At 40.8% G+C, this 17,719-nt stretch overlaps 1 protein-coding gene across 5 annotated transcripts in view; it reads left to right on the forward strand.

Annotated features, from left to right (window-relative positions):
• robo3 (roundabout, axon guidance receptor, homolog 3 (Drosophila)) overlaps nt 1-17,719 on the forward strand; it is a 345,220-nt gene that overhangs the window by 135,419 nt on the left and 192,082 nt on the right. The window lies entirely within an intron of this gene.

Below are 17,719 nucleotides of genomic sequence, written 5' to 3' on the forward strand. Positions count from 1 at the left end.
TAGCAAAATCATTATAAATTTTCTCTGAACTTTTTCAATCTTACTGATATCTTTTCCTGTAGGTAGGTGACCAAAACTGCCGTTCACAAAACTTCAAATTAGGCCTCACCAACGTCTTATACAACTAACTCTTTAAAAGAGTTACTATTTCTTTAAAAGTTAAATTTCAGCAGTTTACAATTCTCATAAGGAATAAAAGCAACACCCATTTTAAGTAAAGGAGCAAAATTCAATTGAGTTCACATTCCTTTCTGGAAATTTAAGATTAGGCTGAAGGTGTTGTTGGGGATTTGGGACTACAGCCTTACACTCCTGAGTAGATGCTGCATTGCTGTTTTTGGGAAAGGGCATTAAACCAAAGCAACTTCTGTCAAAAGGAGGTAAAATAATCTAAATTAGTTTTAAAAGGAGCGCTGTCCTGGCTAGCACTTATTTCTCAACCAGCATTGAACTTAAAATATCTGATAGCACGTCTCATATTTTGATTAGTTTATCGTTACAGACACCAGGGTGAGGATGCAATGAAGTTCGTTGCTCACGGATTCAACAGTATACACATGATAATAGACACACAATAAATACAGTGATGAGTATAAAGCAACAGAACAGTGCTTCATATAAATGCAAAATTATTAATGATTTCATCAAATTAATAGCAGGAGAGCTCTTTCCTCCAGTGATACCACTGATGCCTACCCACTCTTTGGTTATCGCCAGTCCCACTGCTGACAGACTCAGTTTAAGTCAGTAACATGCGTGGTGCCACTCATCATGAAACAGAACTGTAGCTGGGTGGCACACTGCCACAGCTAGTGGAGATGTTGTCTCTGATCCAGTGATTCAGGTTCAATTTACACCTCCAGTGCTGTTTGTGTAGAGTTTGCACATTCTCTCTACAAATGCATGGGATTTCTCCGATTCCCTCCCACTTCCTAAAAAATGTGCAGACTTGTACGTTAATGGCCTCTGTAAATTTAATGGGAGAAGTTTGGATTAAAGGAAATGTGAGGAAAAGAAAATGGGTTCGGGTAGCACGGTAAAAATGGGTACTTAATAACTGGTGCAGACTCAGTTGATCAAAGGTCCTATTTCCTTGCTATAGCTCTCGGTGACTCTGTGAGACCCATAAACATCATCGACTGTGAAAAGAACCCACTTTTGATCCAGGAATATTTCCTAAAGTCCCCTTATGACCAGTTCGTCTCGTCAATGGTCACATTTCTGGCCAGAACCAAGGGATGCAGACTGGGTGGTGACCATTAACAGATGGAGTTTGTTTATAGTCTGCAAACCCTACATGTTTACTGCAATCAGCTTCTTGTTTACTCTCTGCATTGAAGTATGTCCAGATTTTCTCTCCCCCCCCCCCCCCAGTCAGAGCAGCAACAGATGTTACAGTTGCTGCAAATTCCGACCTTAACTTCTGTTGCCTGACTTTGGTATCAACTCTTAGTGACGCTCCAACCTCCACCCTCCTACACCAGGCGTCCCAATGCCATCCCTAGTCTCCTTGGGTACAGCTGGATCTATGCTTCTAATTTTGTGCAATTTCCAAATGACATTTAAAGAGCAATACTGTTAGGGATCTGATACAGGGACAGGGTGGGATGTGCAGTCATGCAAAGCTGTAACAGCTACACTGTGAAAGCAGTGTTAAAGATTTAATCTCCACTAAGTCACACTGTTTTAATAAAAGTTACATTCAGCCACTTGAGGACTAGGGACATGATGATTCCATTTGAAGAAAATTTAAAACACATTCCTATTCTGGTACTTTTGTGCCCCAGTGTCTGTAAGCATCCATACTCTCAGAGTGGTATTTTATCTCATTTGAGACAGCTTACTGAATTGATAACAGCAACAACTTGCTTTTCTATAGCAATTTTGACAGGCATTGCATTATGGCAGTGGGATTCACATCGTAATGTAGATGGCACCCAAGAGCAGCAAGTAAAATTTGTATTTTTTTTATCTTCTCTTCAAATCAAAAGACAAATTAACGGACATGTTCACGAAACTAGTAGATGACCTACCCAAGCTTTAGCCTGAGATCCCTACTATCATAGAAATCAGGCTCTAGCCAATTTGACTCACTGCACTGTTAGAGTGAGTTTTGGGGTAGATGATTCATTTACACTTAAATGACTCTGGCCACCAGCCTTCTGTTTGACAAAGTACTGTGGATTGAGTTCACAACAATGCATTTCCTAAAAGCTGTGAATATCAGAATACTAGCCAGACGCTGCGGATGGATGTGTGAAGTTTACAGGTAGTTTCAAAGACAGCCTTATCCATACTTTATAAAAATTAATTGTCCTCAATGTTAGCACGTAAAATACCAAATAAATGTATTGTGGATTTGACTTGCACTCCTAAAGGCTGTGAGTATCAACTCAGACATATGGGCATCAGGAGGAAAGGATGAAGTCAGAAGGTGTGATGTTTTGTACGTAGCTTCAAAAGGAAGCATGGTCTATAACTTTGTAAGTAGCGATTGCCTTTTGTGTTTAGCATATAAGTATCGAGCCCACATTGGGCTAGCAGACCTTTCCACCGAAAGCGTCTCCGTCCATATGATGCCTGCTGTAACTTGTTGTATCAAATAAAGAAGCTGCTTTGTATCTACCAGTGACTCTGTCTCTCCGGTGATTTAATCCACACTACAACATCTGCTGTCAGGAGTGGGATACCTTCGTGACCCGTCATGTAGCCAGCGTTCCTAGCAGTCTAAGTTGGTGAGTATTTTTCTAAAATAACGCTCACACTTGGATCTGTTCGGCCGCTGGTACACGGGAACGTGAGGTATCACGAACGCGGAGAGCTGAACTGGTAGATATAAGCGTAGTGTGTGCGTGTGTGTTTATTTAAGTGAGGAATGTTTATATGTTAACTTGGTTAACTTGGACCACCAGTTGCGAAAGGTGGTAACCAACGGTACGGTTCGAGATGCCAGAGTAGGGGAGTGTATACTCGTTCGGGGAGCTGCATTTTAGTGTATGTGTTTGCAAGTGTGATGCAAAGGAATACAGCAGACATCATGAGTTCAGGTACCTAAAAGTGGCAGATCGTGGAATACATACTCTGCGGTTTTATATTTTGCGTAGTGTGGGAATTAATATAGAGATATCTCAGAGAGGTTTTACCCAGATAGATCTACCAGAATGGCATCTATTGAGGTCAGGCAACGTCAGGTTAAGAACCCTGATGATCCGAGCCAACCCTTGACCTTGATTACGACTATTCATAAGCCCTTCAGCCCCAGGGAGAAACAGAGCATCTTGTCTGAGTTGCCCTCACTTAAAGTTGCCTGTGGGAATTCAGAATTCTGGCATAAGCTCAAGGAAGTAGTTGAAATTCACCAGATGCACCCTAAAGATATACACGTGTTGGTGAAAGCGAAGTGCCCAAGGAATATGTGGGACAGTATGGCCCAGAGGGTGCAGGATGGTACCTGGGCAACTACCGAGAGTGCCAGTAATGAAGAAAGATATCGCTGTTTTAAAGGAGATAAAGGCAGCGGCTGGGGGGAAGGGAGAGTAGCTGGGGAACGATAATGGCAGTGACCTAGAGGGCTGACGAGACAGCCATGGATTATGCAGAATGTAGATACCGAGTGTACAAGGAGTATTCCAGGTTGGATAATCCAGGGAGGGATGACCCAGTCTTCCTAAAAATGCTGAAGGAAGGCCTGAGCTCAGCCCTCCAGGAAGTTTTAGATTTGGGTATAACGGTGGGGACCAACTACTCTGTCTCTCCGATGATTTCATCCACGCTACAACGTGCACAATGTCAAGAAATGGCTGAGAACACTAGATATCAAAAAGTCTATTAGACCAGACAACATCTCAGGTATAGTACTGAAGACTTGCACTCTAGAACTATTTGTGCCTTAAGCTAACCTGTTCAAGTATAGTTACACAAGGACACAAAAAAAAAAGGGGGGCAGGAGTAGGACCAGGCTCCTCAAGCCTGCCCCACCATTACATTTGATTCCTCTTCAATGCCATTACCTTATGTCCTTCAATTCCACAATCTTCCAAATATTTCTCAATCTCCAACTTTAATTTGTCTAACATTCTGGTCTTCACTGCCCTCAAGGGCAAAGAAATTCAGAGAGTCCAAGAGAAGACACTTCTCCACACCTCGGTTTTAAATGGCCAGCTGCATACTTTGTTGCATCGTCTTCTTCACAGCCCTTTCACCAGTGAAATCTTCTCAATATCTACCCTGTCAAAACCCCTCAGGATCTTACTGCATGTGTTTGAAATAGGTTACCTTGCAATCTTTTAAGCGTCAAAGAATACAGATCCAAAATATCTAGCCTCCTTTGGTAGGACAACTCACTCATCCCAGTCTGGTAAATCTCCCGGTGATTTACAAGCATTTGGGGAAGCATGGTCTGCTTAGTGATAGTCAGCATGGCTTTATGAGGTGTATGAGGTGCATGTCGTGCCTCACAAGCCTGATTGAATCCTTTGAGGAAGTGAAAAACACGTTAATGAGGATAGAGTGGTGGATGTGGTGTATATAGATTTTAGAAAGGCTTTTGTCAAGGTTACCCCTGGTAGGCTCATTCAGAAAGTCAGGAGGCATGGAATTCTGTTGTCTGTGTGGATTCAGAATTGACTTGCCAACAGAAGGCAGTAGATGGAGCATATTCTGTCTGGAATATGTAGACCATTGTTCTTCCACAGCGATCTGTTCTGGGACCCCTTCTCTTTGTGAATTTTATAAATGATTTGGATGAGGAAGTTTGCAAATGACATGAAAGTTGATGAAGTGGATGGTGTAGAAGTTTGTCATAGATTATAAAGGGACATTGATAGGATGCAGAGGTGGGCTGGGAAGTGGCAGATGGAGTTCAACCCAGAAGAGTGTGAAGTGATACACATGGAAGTCAAATTTGAAGGCTGAATACAGGGCTAATGGCAGGATTCTTAGTAGTCTAGAGGAACAGAGGTATTTTGGGCTCCATGTCCATTGATCTTTCAATGTTCCCACACAATTTGATAGGGAGGTTAAGAAGGCTTATAATGTGTAAACCTTCAATAGTTGGTGGATTGTGTTCAAGAGCTACAGGGTAATGTTGCAGCTGTATAAAACTCTGGTCAGTCCATAATCGGAGTATTGAATTCAGTTCTGGCACCTCATTACATGTGGGATATGTGGATGTGGAATCTTCAGAGAGGGTGCAGAGGAGATTTACCAAGATGCTTCCTGAATTAGAGAACATGTCTAACATGGATAGATTGAGCAAGCTGGGGCCTTTGTCTTTGGAGTGAAAGAGGATGAGCGGTGACTTGTTAGAGGTATACAAGGTAATAAGAGGCGTAGATCATCTGTACAGCCAAGGACTTTTTCACAGGGCAGAAATGGTTAATACAAGGCAGCATAATTTTAAGTTGATTCGAGAAATGTATAAGGGGGTGCCAGAGGCAAGTTTTTTTTTTAAACAGAGAGCAGTGGGTTCATGAAATGTGCTGCCAGTGATGGTAGGATATTAGGGACATTTAAGAAACTCTTAGATTGGCACATGGATGATAGAAAAATGGAGTGCTACGTGGGAGGGAAGGGTTAGATTGATCTTAGAGTAGGTTAAAAGGACGGCACAACATTGTGGGCTGAAGGGCTGCACTGGTTCAATGTTTAATATCCTGCTATGGAGAAAGAACTGGATTCTAGGCATAGTTGGTTATCTCTGTCAAATAGGGAGGTTAGTCACTGTGGACCGAAAAGCTCATTTATGTCAATCCTTCAGTAACTCCATAAATGTCAAACAAATTGATAAAAAAACGAATCTGCTATTGAAGGAAGAAAAAGGCTCCCTTCCCCCACATGGTGCAGCTGGGCACTACATAGCACTGTTGATTTATATGCCATTGTTTTTAATTGGCTGCCTCCTCTCTGTAAAAGGGGTTAATAGGTTCACAAACAACATGGCCCAAGTGAATTGTGCTTTGCTCCCACCTAACAGCACCTTGTTTCATTCAGTTAGACCGGGTGCACAAATAGGCATCACTGGGGGAGTTAGAGAGTGTGTGCACTCTCTAACCAACATCTCAGAGGATCCATTCCTTTGGAGTAATTTCCCTTGAAGGAAGAAAGGTGATGTAATTGTCTTTCACATCCCCTTCAAATAGCATGTGGTAATCAAGAAAACATGCGTTTCTTTTCCCTTTAAGATGATTTCTGTGACCCTGTTCTGTAGTTTACTGAAGTGATTTGCACTCATAACATTCAGTCGTTTGACAAGAACTTTTAGATGTCTGAGATGTACCATTACAGAAGTGTAGGGGAGTATAGAATTGAAAAGTTGAGACGTAATGAAATTGCAAATTGGTTTCACACCAAGGAAGTGCAAAACCAGAATGATGGCAAGATGTTCTCACCTAGAGCACGATCAGCAAATGGAAGAGCGTTTCCAGGTGAAAGGATGAAGAATTAAAAGTAGTAGGGTGCTGCTATTGAAGAAACTAAAAATCCCAGCAGATAAGTAGGTTTGGTGTTACTGAATAGTCTCTCTCATGCATGAATATATTATGATCTTGCTACAAAGATTTTTTTCTGGATCCGTGTATATAAATCATCTGGTGACCGTGTTTAAGTATTAATTCAGCAGCCCTGCTGAAGGGCCTCGGCCCAAAACGTCGACTGTACTCTTTTCCATAGATGCTGCCTGGCCTGCTGCGTTGTTCCAGCATTTTGTGCATGTGGCTTGGATTTCCAACATCTGCAGATTTCCTACATATCTCATATGTAGCTCTGCAATTATACTATTCTTTTTAAGTATCCCTTTTTAATCCTCAGTTAAGAAGAACTTCCTCTCTAAACTCCTCTGTCTCTTTTTGTCTGTTTCCCTCAAGTCACTTAAAATCTACTTTTGTCTTTTAATATTCCTCATATGGCTGAATGCAAGATTTCTCTTGGGGAAGTTCCCCATAATAATAAGAATCTCCCCAGGACCTAATAATGGTGTCATTTTTATTATGGTTCTGCATTTTAAAAATCAGAAACACAAGATATTTACAGGAGGAAGATAGTTTCAAACACAGTTCATTTGTTTTTAGTGATACACATTTAAATTTAGAATACATTATTAACACATTTAAAGCTCAGGATTTTTATCTTACAAAATATTTCCAAATTAAATGATTTTTAAAACACAAATGATTTCCAAAGCACAGGCACAATTCCTACAAGCTAAAAAGACATACCAACGAGTTGCAGACAAACAAGTTGTCCACTGTGGAAATCAAAGGCAGAGGAATGGATTCAGTTAAACCCCACCTTTGTGTCATTCTTCTTTTTGTTTTTGACCGTTCCTAACAAGCCTGACTATTCTCTAATAGTTATACTGTGTTACGCTACTTGGTGGCTTCACACGTGATATTTTGCATTTACATTCAGTCCATGTGAATGCATTGCTTAATTAAGCTGAAGCAGACCACATGGTTTTCTCTTGATTAAATAATGGACCAACAAGGACCCTATTGTTTATGAGAAGAGGCTGAACAAGGAATATAACCTGGAAGTTTAACGTACTCAGAAAACAACTCTTTGACCCTTGGAAGAGTCAGCTGCTGTGTGAGCCCTACAGGTGAATATCCATCACAAGGCTTCCCCAAAGTGTAGGTAGTCACAGATTGATTCATGTCCTACTGAGGCCTCCCTGGAACCTCTTCCCAGCAGCACCTGTCTGAGGCTCTGGAACGTTTCCATGATTCCCTTGAACAGACAGAACACCCTTCTGAATACAGTTCCCAGCCTGTCTGGGTAGCACTGAATGGGAGTATTCCCTCATAACCTTCACATTACGACAGCAGATATCTTTTGAGTAGCAGTACTCCTCTCTGGCAGAAAATGTGCTGCTTGCATGTGGTGGATGCTTTTAAGGTGTGACCGCTGGAAACTGCCTTTTCAGTGTGCTAGACACTGCTCGGCCAGGGTAGGACTCCTAAGCAAACTATGCTGTGCAGTAGATGTATATACTCAGTCACACAACACAGAAACAAGCCCTTCAGCCAATCTGCTCCATGCCAACCATCAAGTGTCTTCTATACCAATCCTATTTACCAGGCGTTGGTTTGTAGAATATTCTTGCATACAGAATATTTCAATTGGACTTGACCCCTGGGACAGAAGGCTGTCAAATAGACAGGTGGCTTTGAAGAACTGGCTGCAAAGATTGCACCTGTGGGGCTTCATTCAAGAACACATCAGTTGGAAACAGTGTAGAAATTGGCCATGTTAGTGTCAGTGTGGCAATATGCAGCAGAATCCATTCTCCAACCTTGCAACTGTAGGCATCTTCTACAAATAAGATAATTGGCTAAATTTTCTTCATGCTTAAGGCATATTCAGAATATTATGAGCAGTTTTATTTATTTAGAACAACAACGGGGTAAAAGGACCTTCTGGAGCAATGCGCTAGCACTGCCCATGTGACTAATTACCCTACTAACTTGAATGCCTTTGGAATGTTTGACGAAATTGGAGCACCCAAAGAAAACCCAAGTGGTTTCAGAGAGCATGTACAAAATCCCTCAAGACAGTGGCAGAATTAAGCTCAGGTCACTGGCGCTGTTACTGTGTTATATGATAAACTACACTAACATAGGTAGATAGATATACTTTATTAATCCCGAGGGAAATTTGGTTTCGTTACAGCCGCACCAACCGAGAATAGAGCGTAAATATAGCAATACAAAACCCCCCAACAATCAAACAACAAAATGTAAACTATGTCAGATGGAAAACAAGTCCAGGACCAGTCTATTGGCTCAGGGTGTCTGACCCTGATATGGGCCCCATATCTAAGAAAGGATGTGCTGGCATTGGAAAGGGTCCAGAGAAGTTTATAAGAATGAACCCAGATACAAAAGGGTTAGTGCATAACAAGGTTTAGATTGAAGTTTAGAAGAGTGTGGGGGTGTGCGTGGGGGGGACCTCAATGAAACACCAAGAACTGAAAGGCCTAGATAGAGTGGCCATGGAGAGTATATTTCCAATAGTGAGAGTCTATGACCAGAGGACAGAGCTTCAGAACAAAAGGATGTCCCTTTGGAGCAGAGACGTGAAGAAACTTCTTTTAGCCAGAGGGTGGTGAATCTGCAGTGTTCATTGCCACATATGGCTGTGGAGGCCAAGTCATTGGGTGTATTCAAAGTGAAGGTTGATAGGTTGTTGATTAGTAAGCAAGGAGAAGCACAAGAATGGGGTTGAGGGGGAAAATAAATCAGCCCTGATGGAATGGCAGAGTAGACTCAATGGCCTAATTCTGCTTCCATGTCTTACGGTCTAAAAGAATCGTAGAGCTATTTCTGAGTCATGTTGTTTTAACCAAGGCATTTTTTGTTCTCAACCAGGCTGAAATGTAATTGTACTGAGTGTTATCTGCACACAGACACAAAGAAAATGGCAAAGTATTTCATTCCATCAGCAGTTCCCTTCAAACCCAGTTTTGAAATGAAACAATCACTTGTTAATCTGCCATGCAAGCTTCTAAACTGCAGGATCTGCTTAAGGAAGTGTTGTGGTTATTAAAAATTGGCTGCATCCTTAATGCAGGAGTTTGTTGATGTTAACGTACAATAACCCACCTGGATCTGTTCGCCTGCAGCTCAGAATTTGACAGCAGGTCAAATTTGAGTAACAATCAGCAAGTTTCCCTAAGGAAGGAGCATCCGGGATCCAGTCAGAAATTCCAATTCTGGTGGAAACTTAAAAGAAAGAGGTTGTTGAAAATTAGTTAGTAAGTGCTGCTGTAGTTAAATAGTGAATGGTACCAATGTTCCAGTTAGTGAATGATAAAGGAGTTGATGCTGGAATTAAATAAGCATTGATATTACACTTAATTAGTGAGAGATGCTAAATTAATGTACAAGTAATGCTGAAGTTATTGGGAAACTTAATCACTCAGTGATGATGGGGTGATACTAGAGTGAATTACTGAGTGATGCCATATTTAAGTGAAAGTGAAGCTGGAATTGATGTTAAACTTAGTGAGTCAGATGGAATTAATTAAAAGTTCAAAGTAAAATTTATTATCAGAGTAAAGACATATCACCACATACAATGCTGAGATTCTTTTTCTGTGGATATACTTAACAAGTCTATGGAACAGTTAATGTAAACCAGATCTGTAAACATCAGGAACTGTAAACAAACTATGCAAATGCAGATAAATAGCAATAAATAACAAGCAAGAAATAACAAGAGTCCTTAAATGAGTTTAGTTATTCCCTTTTGTTAAAGACCCTGATGGTTGAGGGGTAGTAACTGTTCTTGAATCTGGAGGTGCGAGTCCTGAGGCTCTTGTACCTTGTACCTGATGGCAGCGGTGAGAAAAGAGCACGGCCTGAGTGGTGAGGATCTTTGATGATGGATGCTGCTTTTCTATGACAACATTTCATGTAGGTGTGCTCAATGGTTTGGAGGGTTTTACCCATGGATGTTCCAAAGTTAATTAGCAACTGATATAGTTAACTAGTTAGTGAGGTTGAGGTTGGTGTTAATTAGTGAATGATGATGGGGTTATTACTGGTGTTAATTAATGAGTAATGCTGGTGCTAATTAGTGAGTGATGATGGAGTTAATTAGTGGTTAATACTGGAGTTGATATTAGTGTTAATTAGCAAGTGATGCTGGAATTACTTAACAAGTGATAGTGATATTATCAGTGAGCAAGGGAAGGTGGAGCTAATTAGCAAATAATGCTGAAGAATAGTTAGTGTGTGATACTGGAGTGCGTGAGACAGAGTTATCTGCCAACTAACAAGTGATGTTCACTAAAGTGGGAAACTAGGGATCATTAGTGAATGATGATTAGCAAGATACGATGGAATTATTATCAATGTTAATTAGCAAGTAACGCTACAGTTCAGTAACAAGTGATGCTGGAATTAAGTAATAAGTGATTGAGAAGTTAACTGAAGAATGATGCTGGGGTCAATAACTGACTGATGCTGGGGTTGATACGAGAGATGATATTATTATAATTATCAAACGATACAACAGTTACATCACTAGTCTTTCTGCAACCACCCAGTTAAGTTCCATAGATCCCTTTCAACATCCTCTTGCTAATCCTGAGCATATGTAACTCATACTGTTTATGTATTCTAATTTTGCATGAACCTCAGAATTTTCAAGCTGATTGTTTCACTTCAGGTCAGCCTCTGACTTACAAGCATCAAGCACAAGCCCTATCAATCAGTTACCCAATTACATGTTTCCACAGTTCTGGAGAGTTAAGACTTTAATCCAAAATCCATGGTAAATTAATGATTGCCTTAGGTGTTGCTAGAAAGGGTAGAATAGTTGGCATTACCTCCAGAGCAAAGAGAATTTGACCAAATTTTTTCCATCTGATTGATGAACACACTTTCCTGTCAATAGCCACATACAGACAAGGCGTGGAGATAGAATTAAACTTGAGTGTGATAGCTCTGTGCTTGCACATTGTACATCTCACATGATAAGTGCCCAGCAGGTGGGTAGATAGTGAGGCTATGCATTTCAAAATGAGATACCATGATCAGGAAATTGGGAGGTAAATATCGAGCGGCTTGACATGATGCTAATCCTAACCCTAATGCAGGTAACATGTCAATGCACTAGGCTAAAAGATTTCCATAAGAAAGTGGTGATCTAAGGTTGTGTCTATTATGTAATCACTGGTACAATGTCACCAATAATAATACAATTTTAATCAAAGTAGTGGCAGAGGTTGCGTGAGATTAACCTCTGTATAATTAAAAATAATTATCCCCCACATCTGGCCTGATGATGCAAGGGACTTAATGAATGAAGTATCTAAAAACACTGGGACTTGAACACCTACTAATTATGACCTCTTTGGTGTTAATTAACCGCCAGCAACTGTAGTTATTGTCCTTTTTCTTCTCTGCCACACTTGTTCACACATAACCTACTATAATGTGTATTCAGATACAATAATAGACTCAAGGGAGAGATTGTAGATCAATAATCTAATTGAGGGGTTCAGTGGTCATTTATTACTGTCAGCAGAACCCCAGAACGACATTAGAGACCTGAAATTAACTCAGGACATTGACTCCCATTTGATAATTATATTGTGTACTCTGTTTGATAAGAGCTTCCTTAAATAGTTCTCAAATGTCAATGAAAGTTTGCTGGCAGCTTACAATACAGGCACATTGAGAGACCAAAAATTCCAATAGAATTTATGCAGTACATATTCATTAAGAAATAACTTGCGGTAAAACAATCTACAGTGCACTGTTGTCTAATGGGAAATGTTGCATTTAATAGACAGAAGAGGTTATTGACTGCATAAGTGGATAACTGACTAGGGATGAGTTTGGCATGAAGTGTGGTGATTTATAGCTGTGAGACATGGATGCTGAGGATGAAGGTTGTCAAGCTTCTAAGTATCCTTGAAATGTAGTTGAAAAGATATTTGTAAATGTCGAGATAGAGGGGAAGAGGATCAAGCAATTGATGTAATCTACAGAGACTGCAGAAAAGTCTGACGGTGTCCCAAATGCCAAGAGCCCATTGGTAATTTGGTTCCAAGTCTGTCTTGATGATAGAAGGCAGAGCGTAGTGGTCAAGGGTTGCTTTTGAGATTAGAAGCCTGTGAACTATAAACTGTGAACTGATTAGTGCTAGGACCCTTGCTTTTTATTTTATATACAGGAGAGATCTACATGTAGATATACATCCTATGATCGGTAAGTTCACAGATGTCACCTAAATTGGTGGGATTGTTGACAGTGAGAACATTGATGAGCTGCTTGGGTGTTCAGAGAAATGGTATATGGAATTTATTCCTGAAGAATGTGAGGTGATGAATTCTGGGTGTCAGATAAGGCTAGGATATAAACAGTTTAGGTTTTGCCACTTTATAAAATTCTGGTTAGGCCACATCTGGAGTATTGCACTCAGTTCTGGTTGCCCCCTGTGAAGGCTTTTCAGAGGATGCATAAGAGATTTACCAGGATACTGCCTAGATTAGAGGGCATGTGCTATAAAGGGAGGATATAAAGAGAGATTGAAGTTTATAAGATTAAGAGGGGCATAGATAGACAGTCTTTTCTCCTCGTGTTGAAATGCTTCATACCAGAGGCCATGCATTTAAGGTGAGAGGGTTATGTTCAAATGATATATGCAGGACAAATGTTTTACAAAGAGACTGGTGGGTGCCTGGAATATAGATGCCGGGGTAGTAGTGGAGGCAAGTATAATGGAGATGTTTAAGCAGTCCTTTGATAGGCACAGGAATATACAGAGGATGCAGGGCACTGGATATTGTTTGGACAGAAGGTTTAGTTTGGCTTTTAATTGCTAATTTAATTAGTTCATAAGACCATGAGACATAGGAGCAGAATTAGGCCATGCAGCCCATCAAATCTGCCCTGATCACAGTTGATTTATTTTCCCTTTCAATCCATTCTCCTGCCTTCTCTTCGAAACCTTCAAAACTATTATTAGTCAAGAGCCTAACACGAGGAAATCTGCAGATGCTGGAATTTTAAGCAACACACATAAAAGTTGCTGGTGAACGCAGCAGGCCAGGCAGCATCTATAGGAAGAGCTCTTCTTTCAGTTAGTCCTGACGAAGGGTCTCGGCACGAAACGTCGACTGTACCTCTTCCTGGAGATGCTGCCTAGCCTGCTGCGTTCACCAGCAACTTTGATGTGTGTTAGTCAAGAGCCTATCAACTTTCACTTTAAGTATACCTAGTGACTCGGCCTCCACAGCCATTTGAGACAATAAGTTTCACAGATTCACCACCCTCTGGGATAAAGAAATTCCTTTTCATCTCAGTTCTAAATGGCCATTCCTCTATTCTGAGGCTGTGCCCTTTGGTCCTGAACACTCTCACTATTGGAAACATGTTCTCCATGTCCATTCTTTTCAACATTCGGTAGGGTTCAATCAATTTGGCACAACATCATGGGCTGAAGCCTCTTCCTGTGCTGTACTCTTTTCTGTGCTTTATATATGTAAAGTGACAATCAAAATCTGTAGATGCTGGAAATCTGAAGTAAAAACTGAAAATCTTCAACCTGAAAGATTAGCCCTGTTTTGCTTTCCATGGATTTTGCTTGACCTGAATCTTTCCAGCATTTTCAGTTTTTGTGTAGGATGTACAAAATTATGGTAAGACCCGAGTTATTTTTCGGGAAGGATTGTTGTACATATCCAACAATCCCTGGAGGCAACAGGTTAGGTGATTAAGAAGACATATGGAACATTAGCCTTCCTTTGCTGGGGTGTTGAATATAAGGCTATGGTACAACTTGGTTATGCAACAGCTGGAGTATTGTGTGCATTTCTGGTTAACAGACTATAGGAAGAAGGTGACTGCACTGGAAAGGGTGCAGAAGAGACTCACCAGGTTGCTGCCTGAAATGGGGAGTTTCAGTTATAGGAAACTGGATAGGTTGTGCTTATTTTCTTAGGAGCAGAGAAGGCTGAGGGAAGGCCTGATTGAATTATACATAATCACGAGTTGCACAGATAGGGCAGAGAATGTAAAACACCCTTTGCAGAAGCGTCTATAATTATAGGGCATAGATTTAAGGGAAGGGCTTGGAGACTTAGAGAGATCTGAGGAAGAATTTTTTTTCACCCAAAAATCTGGACTGTATTGCCTGTGTGGTAATGCTGCCGGGTGTGCTCTGTATGAACTATTTATGTGAACACTTGAAACACCATGGCATAAAAGACTATGGCTTGAGTGCTAGAAAATGAAATTATACAGGCAATTACAAGGGCTCTCCACAATACGGATGGCCTGAATATAAAAATTTGACTACACAAATTTTCCCATACATTTTTAAAGTGATTTTAAGATAATAATAATAATAAAATGTTTCATGACATTAACTACTGAATGGTGCATTATTTATTCCATTTATTTAATAATGAGTTCATTCAATGAAATGAAAAATTAATTATAGCAAGTGTATGCAGAGCAATAGAAAATGAGTATCTGTAGAAGTGGCATTACTTCCAGAGAAATCGACTGCGGACAAATCTCAGGAACCCTCATACAACCTGGGGACTGCCTGCCTGGGGACACAGTGGTCAATAGGCCTGCTTCTCTGCTGTATGATTCTAAATTGAACTGTCATAATTCCAATCTTGCTTTCAATATTCTTGGTGAGGGATGCCCCACACCCACAGTGACACTCTCAGACTCTATCTTAGTGTGTTGGTCAACTACATATGGGTACGTGTGTGTCTCCATGTGTTTCCAAGTGCATGCATGTACCTGTGCCCACGTATGTTTGTATGTGTATGCCACGTAACAACAGATTTCACGACATATGCCAGTGATATTCAATCTGATTCTGACACACATGTGTTTGTATATATTGTGTGTTTTTACGCACCTGCATCTGTGTATGTGTGGAGCGGGTGTGTGTTTGGTGGCATGCTTCTTCACCTCCTCCTGTCACTGCTGCCTCTGGTTATGCTACTTGGAAGAAAGCAGTTTACAAACTGTTCAGGCAAACTGTTGGTGGTGACTACTTTCTGGCATAAAACATCAGCAGAGTGGAGAGCTTCCTGGATGATTCAGCAATTGCAACATTGGCTATGTACCCTTCATCCTACAAGGCCACAAAATAATTGATAATACTACTGTCCCCAAAGCATTTCCAGAGCTCTCAAGGGAGCTACTGACAATACGTCTTGTGAATCTAATTAATTACTATATTTCGAGGCTGCTGTAATATATGCTGGTTGGGAGCCATGAGTCCACTTTAGCTTTCTGAATGTTTTTTTGACTGACTGCAGGGTTAGATGTTACTTTGGGTAATGGGCATGTCTCCGATCTATCTGCCTGCGAATATTCATTAATTCAGATCAGTGGAAACCAAATTGAATTACTAAAGGAGGGAAAAATGAGCTGGTATAATTTGGTACAGTTTCAGACAGGAACTAATGCATACATAGATCAAGGGTGATGTGGGCCATTACAAGCATTAATGGAACTGCTTGGGACTGAATAAATACAGGATTTACTTAGTAGATGCTGATTAGGCTCTTTTTAGTCAGATCATGTTGATAGAATGTAATCATTACTTTTTATATATTGTGGCAGTTCTATAGAATTGTGCAGGTTACTGTGCAGAAAGTGCCTCCAGGAAAACGATTGTGGTGAAGTTCAGGGGACATGATTGTAGTTTGGTTTGTGTATTCCATTGGTTTTGTGTGACACATGAAAGGCAAGAATCTTGCACAAAAAAATCAGACAAGGATATTGGATATACTTATGCATGCATTCTAGCTTCTGTCCATTAGCTTCTGGAGGACATCAATTCTGATTTGAACATTCAACCATCTTTCTCTGCCTTCCTCTTCCCCGATGTTGTGCCAATCACGTGCTCAATTAAACTAATCCCTTCTGCCTACATATTGTCCATATCCTTCTATTTCCTGTACATTCATGTGCCTATCTAAGGGCCTCTTGAACACATTTATTGTATTTGCCTCCACCAAAGTTCAAAGTAAATTTATTATCAAAGTACATGTATGTCACCATATACAACCGTGAGATTGGTTTTCTTGCAGGTATACACAGTTAATCCAAGAAACACAATAGAATTATTGAAAGACTGCACCAACAGAATGGACGAACAACCAATGTGCAAATACAAAAGAAAAAGAAGTAATAATAATAAATAAGCAATAAGTATCGAGAACATGGGATGAGGAGTCCTTGAAAGTGAGGCCATAGGCTGAGGGAGCAGTTCAGTGATTTGAGTGAAATTATCTCCACTGGTTCAAGAGCTTGATGGTTGAGGGGTGATAACTGCTCCTGAACCTGGTGATGTAGGTCCTGAGGCTCCTGTTCCTTCTTTCTGATGGCAGCAGCAAAGGAGAGCATGGCCTGGATGGTGGGAGTCATTGATGACGGATGCTGCTTTCCTGCGACAGCGCTCCGTGTAGATGTGCTCAGGGGTGGGGAAGCTTTTTACCTGTAATGGACTGGGCTTTATCCACTACTTTTTACATTCAAGGGCATTGGTGTTTCTATATCAGGCCGTGATGCAACCAGTCAATATACTCTCCACTACACATCTATAGACGTTTGTCAGAGTCTTGGGTATCATGCCAAGCTTCGCAAACTCCCAAGGAAGTAGAAGTGCTGCCATGCTTTCTTCGTAATTGCATGCTGGGCCCAGGACAGATCCTCTGAAATGATAACACCGAGGAATTTAAAGTTGCTGACCCCTCCACCTCTGATCCCCCGATGAGGACTGGCTCACGGACCTCTGGTTTTCTCCTCCTAAAGCCAATCATCAGCTCCTTGGTCCTGTTGACTAAGTGAGAGGTTGTTGTTTTGGCACCACTCGGCCAGATTTTCAGTCTCTCTTCTATATGCTGATTTGTCACCACCTTTTTAGTTGGCCAATGACAGTGATATCATCAGCAAACTTAAATATGGCATTGGATCTGTGCTTAGCCTCACAGTCATAAGTGTGAAGCGAGTAGCGCAGTGCCACTCTGATCTAAGTCACTAGAGTGACACTGAAGTTGGTGATATATGGTCGAATGTCCCAAAATCAAAGTACATCACATTTTCTAACTTTAAGGTCAAACATGAAAGCAATACAATTTTCAATAGTTACAATGACATCACTTGCTTAAATATTTTGAGTCTTGACAGTGCTTCCTTTGAACTATGTATATGTCTACAATGGGAGACGCCTCTGGATG

This window comes from Mobula birostris, chromosome 20, assembly GCF_030028105.1.
Source record: "Mobula birostris isolate sMobBir1 chromosome 20, sMobBir1.hap1, whole genome shotgun sequence".
NCBI lineage: Eukaryota > Metazoa > Chordata > Chondrichthyes > Myliobatiformes > Myliobatidae > Mobula > Mobula birostris.